Source organism: Canis aureus, chromosome 16 (genome assembly GCF_053574225.1).
Source record: "Canis aureus isolate CA01 chromosome 16, VMU_Caureus_v.1.0, whole genome shotgun sequence".
In the NCBI taxonomy this organism is placed as follows: Eukaryota; Metazoa; Chordata; class Mammalia; order Carnivora; family Canidae; genus Canis; species Canis aureus.
In genome coordinates this window covers 50,675,753-50,689,953 of record NC_135626.1, presented here as the reverse complement: position 1 = coordinate 50,689,953, position 14,201 = coordinate 50,675,753, and the positions used below count along the sequence as shown (strand labels likewise).

General features: G+C 40.6%; 1 protein-coding gene and 1 long non-coding RNA gene across 6 annotated transcripts in view; one reads left to right on the top strand and one right to left on the bottom strand.

The window, feature by feature from the left end:
- The window catches only part of LOC144286890 (uncharacterized), a 28,314-nt gene extending 23,411 nt beyond the window's left edge, over window positions 1–4,903 (top strand). Inside the window, exon 2 of the long non-coding RNA XR_013354848.1 lies at window positions 3,279–4,903. This is a non-coding gene — a long non-coding RNA (uncharacterized LOC144286890). The remainder of the gene's footprint in view (window positions 1–3,278) is intronic.
- Window positions 1–6,169, bottom strand: part of KANSL1 (KAT8 regulatory NSL complex subunit 1) — a 185,785-nt gene extending 179,616 nt beyond the window's left edge. For 2 of the 5 annotated variants that reach the window (XM_077853998.1, XM_077853999.1), the window contains exons 1-2: window positions 6,106–6,169; window positions 4,360–4,493 (exon numbers count right to left, since the gene is read on the bottom strand). The gene's annotated coding sequence lies outside the window, so the exon portion shown is untranslated. Of the gene's footprint in view, window positions 1–4,359; window positions 4,494–5,302; window positions 5,415–5,559; window positions 5,696–6,105 lie in introns of those variants that run through there. The other 3 variants (XM_077853993.1, XM_077853996.1, XM_077853995.1) reach the window with 3 other exon arrangements.
- Window positions 6,170–14,201: the final 8,032 nt, after the last annotated feature.

Sequence of the window (14,201 nt, the reverse complement as noted above, 5' to 3'; positions counted from 1 at the left end):
GATCTTAATTTTTCAAATCAGAATTTTACTGATACCTTTAAAAAAAAGAAGAATCGAACTTTGTAAAGTTTTGATTTTATATAAATCTAAAATTTCACTGGTTACAAAAAAATCTATACATAATAAAGATAAATCCATTAAAAGTTTAAGGAAATAATCTATTTCTTTATATCACATTACCAATTTGCACCAAAATTTTCATTTCCTATGTACAGGTGTTGAGGGTCTGCCACCCATGTTGAGCTTATAAGTCTGTGAAGCTGACAAGGCTACTGGATGTTATGGGTTGAATTGTGTTCCCAAAAGGATATTTTGGACTCCTAATGCGCAGTACAGCAAAACTGGAGATAGGGTCTTTACAGAAGTAATCAAGTTAAAATGAGATCACTGGGGTGGGCCCGAACCCAGTATCGTTTGTCCTTTGAAAAAGAAGAAAAAATTTTTATAAAGATTTTATTTATTTATTCATGACAGAGAGAGAGAGAGAGAGAGAGAGAGAGAGAGGCAGGAGAAGCAGGCTCCATGCAGGGAGCCTGACGTGGGACTCGATCCCGCGTCTCCAGGATCACACCCTGGGCTGAAGGTGGCACTAAACTGCTGGGCCACCGGGGCTGCCCAAAAGTAGAAATTTTAAACACAAAGACACGCACACAGGGAGAACTCTACAAAATAAAGACCGAAGTCATGTGGCCACAAGCCAAGGAACTATCAGAAGTTAGCAGAGAGGCCTGAACAGATCCTGCCCTAGCACCTTCAGAGGGAGCATGTCCCTGCCCTCAGACTTCTAGCCTCCAGAATGGAGACACAATACATTTCTGTTCGTAAGCCACTCTATTTGTGGCACTTTGTTATGGCAGCCCCAGCAAATATGTCAGGAAGAGAATTAGTAGCTCGTGTTTACTAAGCACATACCAAGTGTTATTCCAAGTGTTTTGCAGCAACAAACTCATTTAGTTCTTCCGAAGTCCACTCTGAGATCTAGGTACTATAATTATGCCCTTTTTACAGATGAGGACACCAAGGCTCTAGGAGGTTAAGGAATTTGCCCAACATCAGCCAGAGCCCCCACTCTTACCACCAGGATGTAAGGAACTATCATTAATAGTAATTATTGTAATAACTACAGTAGTTCACTAAGCCAGATACCATGTCCCTTACAGCTATAATATACACAACAATCCTGTGAAGTAAATGTTAATATTCTTTCCAATACAAAGGATGACTCTGAATCTCAGAGAGATTAAGAAATTGCCCAAGATCACACAACTAAGAACGTGATAATGTATCTAATTGCTAATATGAGAGACTAAACAATGAAAATCGTTTTTCTAAAACTTTAAGAGCAAGTAAAATTTTTAAATGCCTGACCTTCCAATTCAATACTAGAAATACACATCTATAAATTCAAAATTCTTCAAGATCTCAGGAGAATGTGTGTCCAGGTGACAGTAACTTTGTCTATGTATCCCTTCAGCTACTGTTCAAGGGTTATCGCCTCTCTCTAGTTGTAGCCCTGACTACTTCTCTTGACTTCCAGACATTGGAGAAGAGATGTAAAGACTGAAGTACTGTTTTTTTAAGGGTTTTTAAATTTTTGTATTAAAGTTTTTAAATTTTGATACAAATATCAAAGTATAAAAAATTTAATACAGTGAGAAGTCTCTTTCCCACTCTGTCCTCTACCCACCCAGTTCCTAGACTTAACAGGTAACCAATGGTTACAAAAACCATTTTGTTTATTCCTCTAAAGTTTTTAATGCATATATACCAAGCCAATACAAACTGTCTTTTCTCCTTTCCCGCTCCCCGCCCCCTGCAAAAAAACATAAAGGGTAACATACCATACACACTATTCTACATCTTGCTTTCTTTTCACTTAACTATGTATCTTGGAAACCTTTCCGTATCATATTGACTTATATTTTAATTCTGTCCTTTTGTCAAAAATACTTTTTCACTTACTTCCATCATAGTTCAATCTAGCATACAAGGTACCAGTAGGCTGTAATGCTACATGAAAAAAGTGCTGGTAGCACCAGACCACATGTCAAAGCCCATATTATCTCTTCTCTCTGCTACCTCATCTTCTCTTTGCTCTTTTCTCCAACTCGCCCATTTCTTCTCCTCCCCCTTCCTGTTCCTCTTCCATCTCACCCATGCCCAGCCCTGACAACTGGACCTAAGAACATCAAACGTTATCGATAGTGCTTAGTCATGGCTAGCAATGAAAAAGCCGTAGATCCCTGATATACAGAGAGAAAGGGGTAAGTAAGCACCATGGGAATTTCTAATTTAACAACAATGCCTTAAATTGAGGAGTTTTTGTTTGGAGTTCTTTTGCCTTTGTTATTTATCTTTCCATTGGTACTTTGGTTTGTGAAAAGGGTGCGTAATGGCGCTATTTTCTATACGCATGGAAACAAGCACATACTCAGGTCTAATATGGAAGTAATGCCTGACAAAACTAGAGTTCATTCTGAAATAAGAATCAGAAACAAAGAGTAAGAGCTATAAAAAAAAAAAAATGCACATTTTGGCTCCAAAGTATACATTTTAGTTAACCTTTTTTTTTTTTTTTTTAACTTAAAAATAAGCAGCTGTAATCTGAAAATACATCTCAGGAACATCTTCAGGGTATTCCCAATGAAAAAGAGAATAAAGTTTTCTCTCCCTTTTTATTTTCCATCCTTTAAATTCAAGGTTATCCTCTTCCCAAAAGGTCTCCAACACAAGTTTCAAGGTGTTTTTTTTTTAAGTAATAAAAGGAATTTAAATAAATGCCAGCAAATAAAAAATTTGTTTAGACTCAAAAGAGGTCTTCCAGTGATCAAAGGATTGATGGGGAACATAAAATTATGGCAGCCACATAACTAAATTCTTAAGTAGGTAACTCACATAGTATGGAACTGTTCTTTTTTCCTGACATGCCAGAAGCCTTTCATACAACTCTGGGGGTTACTGTGCAACTATACTATAACATTCCTGATTCAGAGATTTAGAGTTAAAATCTTAAACATCATATATATGTTAAAAAGCAGGCCTCTACGCGCCTAACACATTAGTTAAAACTAAGGTGACTATAAAATAAAAGCCAATATACTGGTCTCAATCTCCTTAGGTTTCTAGAAAACTAGTATCGATATCCCTTTGCCTACTTCCTAAAGATAACAAGGACCACCAGTTCCTGGCACTAAACACTTGGGACCGAAAAGAAATACTCTTCTACAAGGTCCTTTGATTCGTACAGGTTCAGGACTTCTTTTTTTTTTTTTTTTTAGGTTCAGGACTTCTGACTGGATTCCCCATGCAACCCCTCCAATTCTATAAGGAGAATGGCTGGGAACTGTCACTTTGGCTTCCTTTATACTAGTAAAAGCACTCATTATCCAACAATAGCAGCTGGAACATAAATGAAGATGAGAATTCAGTCTACATTTACCTAAAGATTCCCCACAAATTCATATTTATGTTACCTATAATGTATTATTCTCTGATTTATCCACTGCATTAACTTGGAATTCCAAAGAACAGACTACCACACAACAGTCTTAACTACAATAGTATCTAGCTCCAAAGGAAGGCAACCTTGCCACTTGGTAAAACTTTACCCTCTGTTTAGTCCTAATGGAAAGTCCTTTGGCCACCTCTGTACAAGAGATTGGAAGGAAGCAAAAGACTGGAGGACCATCATATCAATGAGGGCTTTTTCCATCTAAAGATCATCTGTCCACACTGCCCCAGAAGTTTATCCTGTGAGATTAAACTTGGCACAAAATGTTACCTGTTGAGAAAAATAGTGTAAATTCGATTGTAAAGGCCTAGGGGGCAGCAGGAGGATTCTCCGACAGAGTTGCACACAGAAACCAACAGGTCTTAGAATGTTCTAATCTACTATATGAAGTTTCGGAGTAAACAAATGGTTAATGACACATCTTCTGTAACACATGAATCAGCTACAGATTTGCAAGAGTGGGGCACACCCTAGTACCTATGACTCTAAAGTACCTGCTTGAAAGTGGACCTGGATGTCTGATTGCCAATCCATCCCACTGAGACGGCAACAGAATTTTACAACTATGTGAGCTGTCATCGTTTAAAGTTAAAAAGTAAACACATTATTATAATAGAAGTTAATTCAAGAACTTCATTAATACTTTAACACCAATAATCAACAGCAGTAGCAATACAAAGAAAGGAGTAACCAATCAGTCCTGGAAGCAGACACCACAATCATTTCGGAGGGGGAAGGAGTCTCAGGTAAGACGGTTGAAGAATTGCAAATTCAAGGATTCAGATATACTCAATTCTAAAGAAGAAAATAAAATAAGGACTTGAATTTAAAAAAATAATACATCCTACCTTGAGAGGCATCCAAAAAGCATTCATAGTGTCAGAAGAGTTCAGACAATACTCAGAGATGAGCAAGAAGAGAATCAGCAATCCTTCAGTCACCAGGTATGAGCAGGTAGGAAAATTTTGTTTCAAGAAGGTATCTGAAAGAGAGGACTTTCAATGAGACTGAAAACTAATCAAGAATAACTGAATATTTCAAGCTATTGGGACAGAAATTCAAAGTACTGTTTGCATCACCATCCTAAAGAGATATAAAGATCATAGTCCCCTTAGAAAAGGGCAGATGTGTATAATGTATATCTCCATATACATGTAGAAATATATTTTACATAAAATGTGGATTAAATATGTAACACATATTTTAGATAATATAAAATTGCTTATCAAAGAGTCAGAAAACCAAAATCCCAAAAATCATTTAAAAATGATTATCCAGGGTACTTTAAAAACACTCTTAAAAAGTGATTTGTTAATTGACCATCTAAAAAGACCCTTGCCACATTTAATTTTATTTAACAAATTAAAACCTGATTATTCTGATTGTCCTAAATTTTATTGCATTTAAGTTTCAGAGCTCATTCTACATGAAAAAGAAATCCCGTCTTGCCTGATATGCTACAAGCAAATAAAAGACCCTTCTTTCCTAGAGATCTTTAAAAGCAGACCAAACAACTTAATTTTGAGTTTGGGAGGGAGGCAAGTTTGCGTGGAGGAAGGAGGATCGATTAAATGACCTCTTGTAGGATCCTTGTTCAAGTCCTAGGCCTGATTGAAAATTCCAGCTTAACCAGTTACTGCTTCGCTTAAAATGGAGGCTTGCCCGAGTAGGGACAAAAATAACAGCACACACACACACACACACACACACACCCCGCCCCGTAAAATAAATTTTGAAAAAAAATCAAAGACTATAATACCCTTATTTTTAAGAAAAATTAAAAATAAAAACCTCTGATGTGCATTTGTTCTTGCTATGCGCTTGTCACTTCTGCTTCGAAGACTTGGCATCACTTTCCTTACCGTTCATCGGATTTTTTGAGGGGGTCGGGGGGGGGGGGACGGGGAGGAGTTTGACTCTTGACCCAAGTCTCAGGAGATGTAATAGCCCCTCCACGATCCCCACCGCAAAAGCCAAGGAGGGAAGAGAAAGGGGAGAGCCCGAGTTCCCACCCCTCCCCCCGCCTCGGACCCTAGTCCCAAACCTACCCCCCCACCTTCCCGCAGTGGGGCGACTCCTTCGGCCCCATCCTCATTGTTAGGACGGGGCGAGCGGGGGAGTGGGCTCCAGGCAGGGGCGCCTGCGGCCGTTGCCCCGGCTGGCTTCAGGAGGGGCGGCCCGCGGGATGCAGCTTCCCTTCCTCCCCGCGTCGGTCCGTCCCACCTCGGCTCGGCCTGGCGCCCCGGGCTCTGCCAGGCGCCCCCGGCCCCGGGCCCGGCGCCGGCCCGCCCCCGGGGCAGCCGGGCCCCCCGGCCCCTCGGCCCGCAGCCCGCGGCCCAGGCCTGCGGGTGGGCGCGGGGCGGGGGTCCCGGTGCCCCGCACACGCGTCCCCTCTCCCCCAGCCCAGCCGCTTCCAGGGCCCTCGGCGGCGCCCGCTCCCCGGGCCCTCCGGCCCCCCGCCTCCCGGCCGGGCCGCCCCCTCGGGCTCCCGCAGTTGGGGCCGCCTCCCCTTCCCCACCATCACCCCTACTGACTCGTGCCCCCACCCCCCCGGGCACCAGTGCCAACGGCGGCTCCCCCGGCCCCGGACCTACCTGCACGGCTCAACCAAGCCTAGAAGTGGGGGCGGGGAATCTTCCGCCCTCCTCTGTCTCCCATTGGCCCTTCCGGGGCACATCGTGAGCGCCATTGGCTGAGGGCGGCTGTCCGTCAGGGCGCTGGGGCGGGACAGAGGGGGGAGAGGGATGCTGGTGCCTCGGCGTCTCAGTCTCTGTGTATCTCGCTGTCTCTGTCTCTGTCTCGGCTCTTGGAAACGAGAGACATTTGGACAAGAGGACGGGAAGGGGGCCCGAGGCGGGAGAAATAGAGGAAATAGGAGCCCTGGCAGAGCTTCCCACCAGTCGGCCACTCCAAGCCCCCTACCTCAGTGCCCTGTAGATCCTCTTCTCCATCACCCCCAACCCCGGCCCCTCACCCCTGTAGGTTCCTCATCCAGGAAGCGACGCGATGAAAACTCGAGGCCGGAAGGCCACAGGGGGAGATTTTATGTTTGTGCATAAAATATACACATGCCAATACTTATACATAAAGTCAAACATCTATGGTCACAAGGGCCTGGAGAGGAAAGGGCACTCATCTTACAGACAGGGAACGACTTGAGATAAAGGCAAAAATAAGAAGAATCACAAATCACTCTAAGAACTAGTAACAGTGGTTTCCTTCTGGGAGGGGGAACTGAGTGCCTAGGAGACCAGATGGGAGAAAGACTTGCCTTTCCGGACACATCCTTTTGTATCTTTTGATTTTTGTACCATTCACAAAGATTCCAGGGTTTTGTTTTGTTTTTTGGGGTTTTTTTTGGGGGGGGGGGGTGTAATTAATTGATTTATACTTTTAAATAATTCTAAGGCCACAAAACCAGGAGCCATCCCGGCAAAGGTCACCCAGACAAAGTGGGACAACATACAGATGTGGGGAGTAATTTTAGTTTTTAATATGTTCCTTCCAGATATCAGTGACAAAAGCAAGTGGAGGTGTCCCAGAGGCAGCTGGGGTTATGGAATTGGGGAGAGAGTGAGCAATCTGGACTAAGGCAGATTTCCAGTTCTCGCCTTAATACAGTGGTCGTCGCGCTAGAGGATAAACTCCCCATAGAAGTGTAAAAACACACCCATGGTCACAGTCAGGAAGATGAAAAGAAACAGAAAGAGTGTCAGTTAGGTAAGAAAAACACTACATGTTGAAGAAGCATGAAAATTAAGGGAGGGAGGAATATCTGGAAAAATAGACTAATAAAACTGGGAGAACCTCAGGGGCCCTGAGGGTCACCTCAGAGACCCTCTTTAGGCTCATTCAAGAAGAAGGAAAGCCAAGGAAATACCCATAAAGCAGAGTTCTTAACATTTTGAAACCATGGATCCTTTCGGCACTCTGATGAAGTGTATGGACCCCTTCTAAGAGTATTTTAAATGTATAAGAAACATACCTACAAATTCAAAGGAAACCAATTATATTAAAACACAATTTTCAAAATATTTTTAGAAGTGTGATATAGTGAGGCACCTGGGTGGCTCAATGGTTAAAGCATCTGCCTTTGGCTCAGGTCATAATTTCCGGGTCCTGGGATTGAGTCCCACATCAAGCTCCTAGCAGGGAGCCTGCTTCTCCCTCTGCCTATGTCTCTGTCTCTCTTTGTGTCTCTCATGAATAGATAAGTAAAATCTTTTTTTTAAAAAAAAGTGTGATATAGTAATATATGTGTTTTATATTTAATAATAAGATCTAATGGCAGGCCTAATCACCACCATAATTTTGAGGTAGTAGATGAACAGAAATAGTATCTCAAGATAGTTGCAACAACTTTCATATAACAGGAAATTATGATTTCTATTACTGGCAAGATCAGTTACTGCTAATACTACTTAGTTTATTTTCTCTACTCGGAATTGAAGGTGATGCTAATTTTCATTAGACCTTAACACAAATAAAGGCATATTACTTTTCCTGATCTAAGTTCATAAACTTCTTAACCTGTGGATCACAGGTTAAAAAACAATACCCTAGGGTGCCTGAGTGGTTCAGTCAGTTAAGTCTCTGCCTTCAGCTCAAGTCATGATCCCAGGATCACGGGATTCAACAGCATCAGGCTCTACGTTCAGTTCAGGGTCTCCTTGAGGTTTTTCATCCCTCAACTCCACTTGTGCATGCTGTCACTCTATCTCTAAAATAAATAAATAAAATATTTTTTTAAAAACTCTTTATCAGCTAAGAAAAAATATTTTCTCTGCTTAAATCAGCCTTAGAAAATATCTTAATCCAGCTTCATATTTCACACATCTGCAAAATGAGAGGAAAAATAGTACCTACTTCCTACGGTTTTATGAGGATTAAATTAGTTAATACATATAATAGATGTAAAATAGTACCTGACACAGGCTGAACACTCAATTTTTAACTATTCTTCTTCTTCTTATTATTATTATTATATTTTGCATCTTGTAATCCAGGTTATTTCATGAAAATTTGTCGTAAGATTATTTGTATTAATGACATATGTAATAGCAAATAAAAAGCAAAAAGGGGCTAACCCAGAGCACTTGTTTCTCATTTAATGCCTCAAAATTAGAACACTCCACTTCTGCCAGTTACATTTTTGTTCTTCTAATGGGGAAAAAACATCAGTGCTTTCTTAAAAGGATTGTAAATTCAGAAAAATATTTTGGCAATTCATATTACAAAGGGTTAATTTCCATAATTCTGTATCCTAAAGACTTTCTACAAACCAATAAATAAAGACCAGCAATCCTCGTACACTGCTAGTGAGAATGTAAACTAGTACAGCCACTTTGGAAGATTCATATAATCTAAGAAAATTTAAGATAGGCATACCCTATTCCAGCAGTTTCATTGCTAGATATATAAAGAAATGCAGAATTTTAAGTGTGAGAATTACTGTACAAGATTATTCATAGCAGCATTATTCCTCAATGCCCCAAACTGGAAACATCTCAAATGTCTACAGAGGATAAAATGGGGGCCCCTGGGTGGTTCAGTTGGTGGAGCATCTGACTTTTGCTCAGGTCATGATCTCAGGGTCCTGGGATTAAGCCCCATGAGGGGCTCTCTGCTCAGTGGGGAGTCTGCTTCTCCCTCTCCCTTTGCCCCTCCCATTTGTGCGTGCTCTCCCTCTCCTCTCTCTCAGATAAATAAATAAAATATTTCTAAAAGCATAAAATGGTTAAAATGTGGTATATATGTACAATGAAAATTAATAAACTTTGGTTATATTCAACACCAATAATGAATTCTTACAAAGGTAATAATTGAACACACACAAAAGCAAGATACAAAATCTATATATAGTTTGATTCCATGTATATAAAGTTCAAAAACAGGGAAAACTAAACTATATTGTTGAGGGATGCATACGTAGGTGGTAAAATTCTAAGGTAAAGGAAGTGAATACAATAAAAGTCAGGATAGCCAGTAGGGGGCAGACAGAGTTTTGTTTGATTGGGAGTAGGGGTTGTTCTCAGGAGCTGGCAACTTTCTAGTTTTTGATAGGTACACAAGTGTTTGCTCTATACCTATTTGTTCAAATGTACCAAAAAAGTTTTATATATTCTTCTGTGTGTATGTTACATTTCACAATGAAAATATTTTTTTAAAACAGCATCTCTTTAGAAAAATGGACAAAAGGATGACAACTTTCACAAAGAAGAAAGTAGTCAAGGCTCTTAAACTAAAGATGCCCAACTTCTCTAAAAGACATGCATTTAAAGCTCATGATTTTCATCTAACAGGTCACGAAGATAAACAACATTTGCTAACACATTGTGTTGGCAGTGGAGGAAGAAATATCTATTTTCATATATCACTAGAGAAAATATAGGTTGTTCCAATATTTATGCAGGACAATTAGGCAATAGCCATCAAAATTATAAATGCAAATACCATTTAATTCAGCAATCCTATCTCTAGATATGTATTCACTTATTCCCCAAATAGTTATTGAGTACCTGCTATATAACAGGCACTATTTTATGCTCTAGAATTTAACCTACTGATATATTCTCTGAAAAGTCTGGAAACATGAGACTGTTTATTTCATTCTTATCATGGAGTGGTTTATGATGAAGAAGGCTTAAATCTCAACCTGAGAACATACTTATATCAGAGCAAATTATATAAAATGAAAACAGTGTAACAAATATTTTCCTTATTTTCAAAATTTTAAATAATCTGTATAAACATGGTTATCAGTTTGTTTTTAATTATTTATAATAACAAAAGATGAGGAAAATAAAAGTTAAGGGCACATCATTATAGAACTGGTTAAATAACTTATGAATTGAATCCTGCTCTGTCACCATGGCAGGCTTCATTGGCATGTCACCTGTGCAAGCACAAAAGGTCCCACACTCAGAATGACCACCCCCCCAACACACACACACACATACACACACACATACACACACACACACACACACTCTGCTGCTGCCATTTTGAAACTCTTAACAATTTTACTTTTGAACTTGGGTTTCGTCTGTGAAGTATGATGGGGCAATGAAGCAAATGCACGAGCAGAGGAGATAGGCACAATTAAGTGTCATGATTCCTTGCCATCCCATTCACAAATAGCATTGGTGATGCCCCACGAACACAGAATTCTGGCGGGCCCATGATGCATAGGAGCTCGACAAAACTCAGTGAGTGCAACATAAGTGTGTTATGGGGCACCTGGGTGGCTCAGTTGGTTAAGCGTCTGCCTTTAGTCCAAGTCATGATCCCAGGATCCTGGAATGGAGCCCCATATCAGGGATCCTTGCTCTGCAGCGGGGGACTTATCTTCTTCTCCCTCTGCAGCTCACCCTGCTGGTGCCCTCTGTCTATCAAATAAATAAATAAAATCTTGAAAAAAAGATAAGCGTGTTACATGTATGACTGAATAAGCCCTGAGAAGCCATGCTTTCCATTTAAACTAGAACGTGCTCCAAAGCCAGAATGAAGACATAGTCTAAGAAACATAGAAGACAAAGGACCCATATCATACCTTTTTTTACTGGTGTTACTGATATTACTTCTCTGTATGAGCCCATTGCTCATGCTAAAAATGATGATGCAGAAGGAAAAGGCAGACAAGTCAACCCCAAGTTCTTTACCCTTTAGTCCTTCCTTCCTCTTCAGTAAGTGGAAAGCAAGGTATTGGTAGAATGTGTGTGCATCAAGAAGAGAAATCAAAACATTTGAGTTAATTTTTCCAGAGTCCCCACTGTCCTGATAAGAACAAAATACATGTGCAAATACAAGCTACAAATTATATAACTTCTATGGTTCAACATAGAAGCTAAATGTCTTTTAAAATGGCATTGTACAATATAAAGATGGATGGTAAAATTCACACTAATGATTTAAATTTTTAATTGTTCCTTACTTACATGACATTGCAGATGAAAAACACCATGACAAGTGAAGACAGAGACCATGAAAGAAAAGACTTTATACATTTTAGTACCTTTAATGGTATCTCTTTTCTGCTTTTTGAATAAAGGGGTTCACATTTTTATTTTGCACTGAGTTCCTCAAATTAGATAGCTGGTCCTGTCCATTGCTTACGAATTTTGTGACATTGGGCAAGTTATTTAAATGCTAGGAGTCGGGCAGCCGGGGTGGCTCAGAGGTTTAGCGCCGGCTTCAGCCCAGGTCATGGTCCTGGAGACCCGGGATTGAGTCCCACGTCGGGCTCCCTGCATAGAGCCTGCTTCTCCCTCTGCCTGTGTCTCTGCCTCTCTCTCTCTCTGTATCTCTCATGAATAAATAAATGAAATTTTTTAAAAAGATGCTAGGAGTCTCAGGTATCATCTCTGCAAAATGGGATTTAATAATCATACCTATTTTACAGTATTGCTGAGAAGATTAAATATGCTGATTAAAGACGTTTAGAATAGTGTTTGGATACTACCTATTAAATGTTATCATTATTGCTATGGTTCTATTAACAAATATACAATGGAATAGTATCCAGCCATTAAAAAAAAAAAAAAGAAGTCCTACCTACATGTCCTGCTAGAGAGTTACCTCTGAAATATGTTAAGTGAGAAAAAAAAAAGTATCAAACAATGTCTATGACATGATTCCATTTGCCGAAGGAGGGAGAGGAAAAAATGTCTCTACATATATACCTGTATATTCTTAAAACATGTTCCTGGAGGGATACACAATTAAATAGCACTGGTTGCTTCCAAAGAGAGGAAAACAAGCTGCTGGAAGATGAGGTAAGAGGAGAATTTTTCTCTCTTTAAGCTTATGAACCATGCCAAAGTGTCACTCATTCAAAACAAAATAAATTAAGTTAAACATTCTAAATGTCTTCTCTATTTTATTTTGCACAATGCACTGCCAGTGGCAGAAATATTTCTTAAAAATTTAAAAGGAATACACATAGGTACCTAATGTGGCATTCCAAAGTAAGAACAGGAGTTTAAATTCTAAACTACAGTATCTAAAGTAAATTTGGGCTTTTCATTCTTTTTTTTTTTTTTTTTTTAAGTTTCCATACACAGAAAGCTGTATGGTACTTTACAGAGCAACAAGAGAAAAATCTTTGTGAATAGGCAGAGCTGGCAAGGTTAAGGAGCCGGTGCTAATCCCAGATGAGTTTGTTTGGCACTGGATTGGGGTACCTAACCCCTGCTGGGTTCTGTGCTGGAGAAGCTGCAGCGAGCGGAAAAACCAAATTCCGTCCTGATCAAGTAATTACACCACTCTGTATTGAGAATTAGAGTGCTGGAGGTTCCGGGACCCATGGGTGCTTTTTTAGGGAGGCAAGCAAATTCTGTCCCCAAGTTTTATTACCCTACCAATTGCCTCTGGATCTTTTTTTTTTTTTTTTTTTTTTTTTAGGATTTTATTTATTCGTTTGACAGCGAGAGACACAAGCAGGGGGAGCTGGCAGGCAGAAGGAGAGGAAAAAGCAGGCTCCCCGCTGAGCAAGGAGCCTGCCGTGAAGCTTGGGCTGGATCCCAGGACCCGAAGATCATGACCCGAGCTGAAAGCAGACACTTAACAGACTGAGCCATCCAGGTACCCCGCCTCTAGATCTTAGTACATAATAATAATGGCTTGTGGTTTTTAGTCAAAGATGACACACCTGAACCATTATCAAAAAGATCTGTTCCTTAACTTTGTTGAATCCATTCACCTGCCTCTGTGGGGCTCACTGGGGTCAATTAGTCTGTGAACCTCAGGAGTAGGGGTGTGATTCAGGGCCATGTAACTCCTCAATCACAGTAAGTTCCAAAGCAGTGGTTTTACTGTGTAGGATCTGAGTCAATTTTTTAAAGTAATGTCTACACCCAACATGGAGCTCAGACCTACAACCCTGAGATCAAGAGACAAATGATCCACCGACTGAGCCAGCCAGGCACCCCTGAGGCAAATATTTAATGACTGCATGTGTCAGTTTCCTCAACACTGATATCTTGCTCCTAGGGCAGTTGTGGAGATTAACACAGGTCAAGTCTTGCACATAGTAGGTGTTCAATGTAGGCTGACTGATGCTGGTGTTGTTCAGGTCTTAGGACTCTGGCTGTCCGAACTAAAATATGAGAGATAAGATTCCGAGTTGCACACACTGGCCCTATGCCATTCATTTGTATTCATTTTCCTTTATATCACTTATGGTCATTTCCTTTTATTCCTCCTGTCATCAATCTAGTTAAGAGATCATTCGGCAATGATATTCAGTAGGGCTGGAATAAAATGCAAGTAGATTTAGTATATATCGACTCCTTTTATTCTTGAGTAATAGCATGGGTCACTGGGTTCTCCCTCATGAATCCCAGGAGCTGACTGCTGCCTGCTTTTAGCAATTAGACTTCTGTCCATCTCAACCTCAATAATCCTCACAAATATCGTTACTGAGCACCTGCTATGTGTCAGGCCCTGCCGAGGCCCTGCCATGCAATGGGAAGACAATGCCTTCAAAGTTTACACAAAGATGGGGAAGACGAGACTAGGCGAAGCCAGTAGAATGGGATAAGGGCTGAGATAAAGAGAACTGTGGGCCAGAGGAAGGGAAGAACTGGGGGAAGCATATGCAAAGCCCAGAGGATGAGAGACAGCAACTGCTTTCTGGAAATTGAGTGCTCAGTATGGCAGAAGCATCACATTCAAGAAAAGGAAACCACTT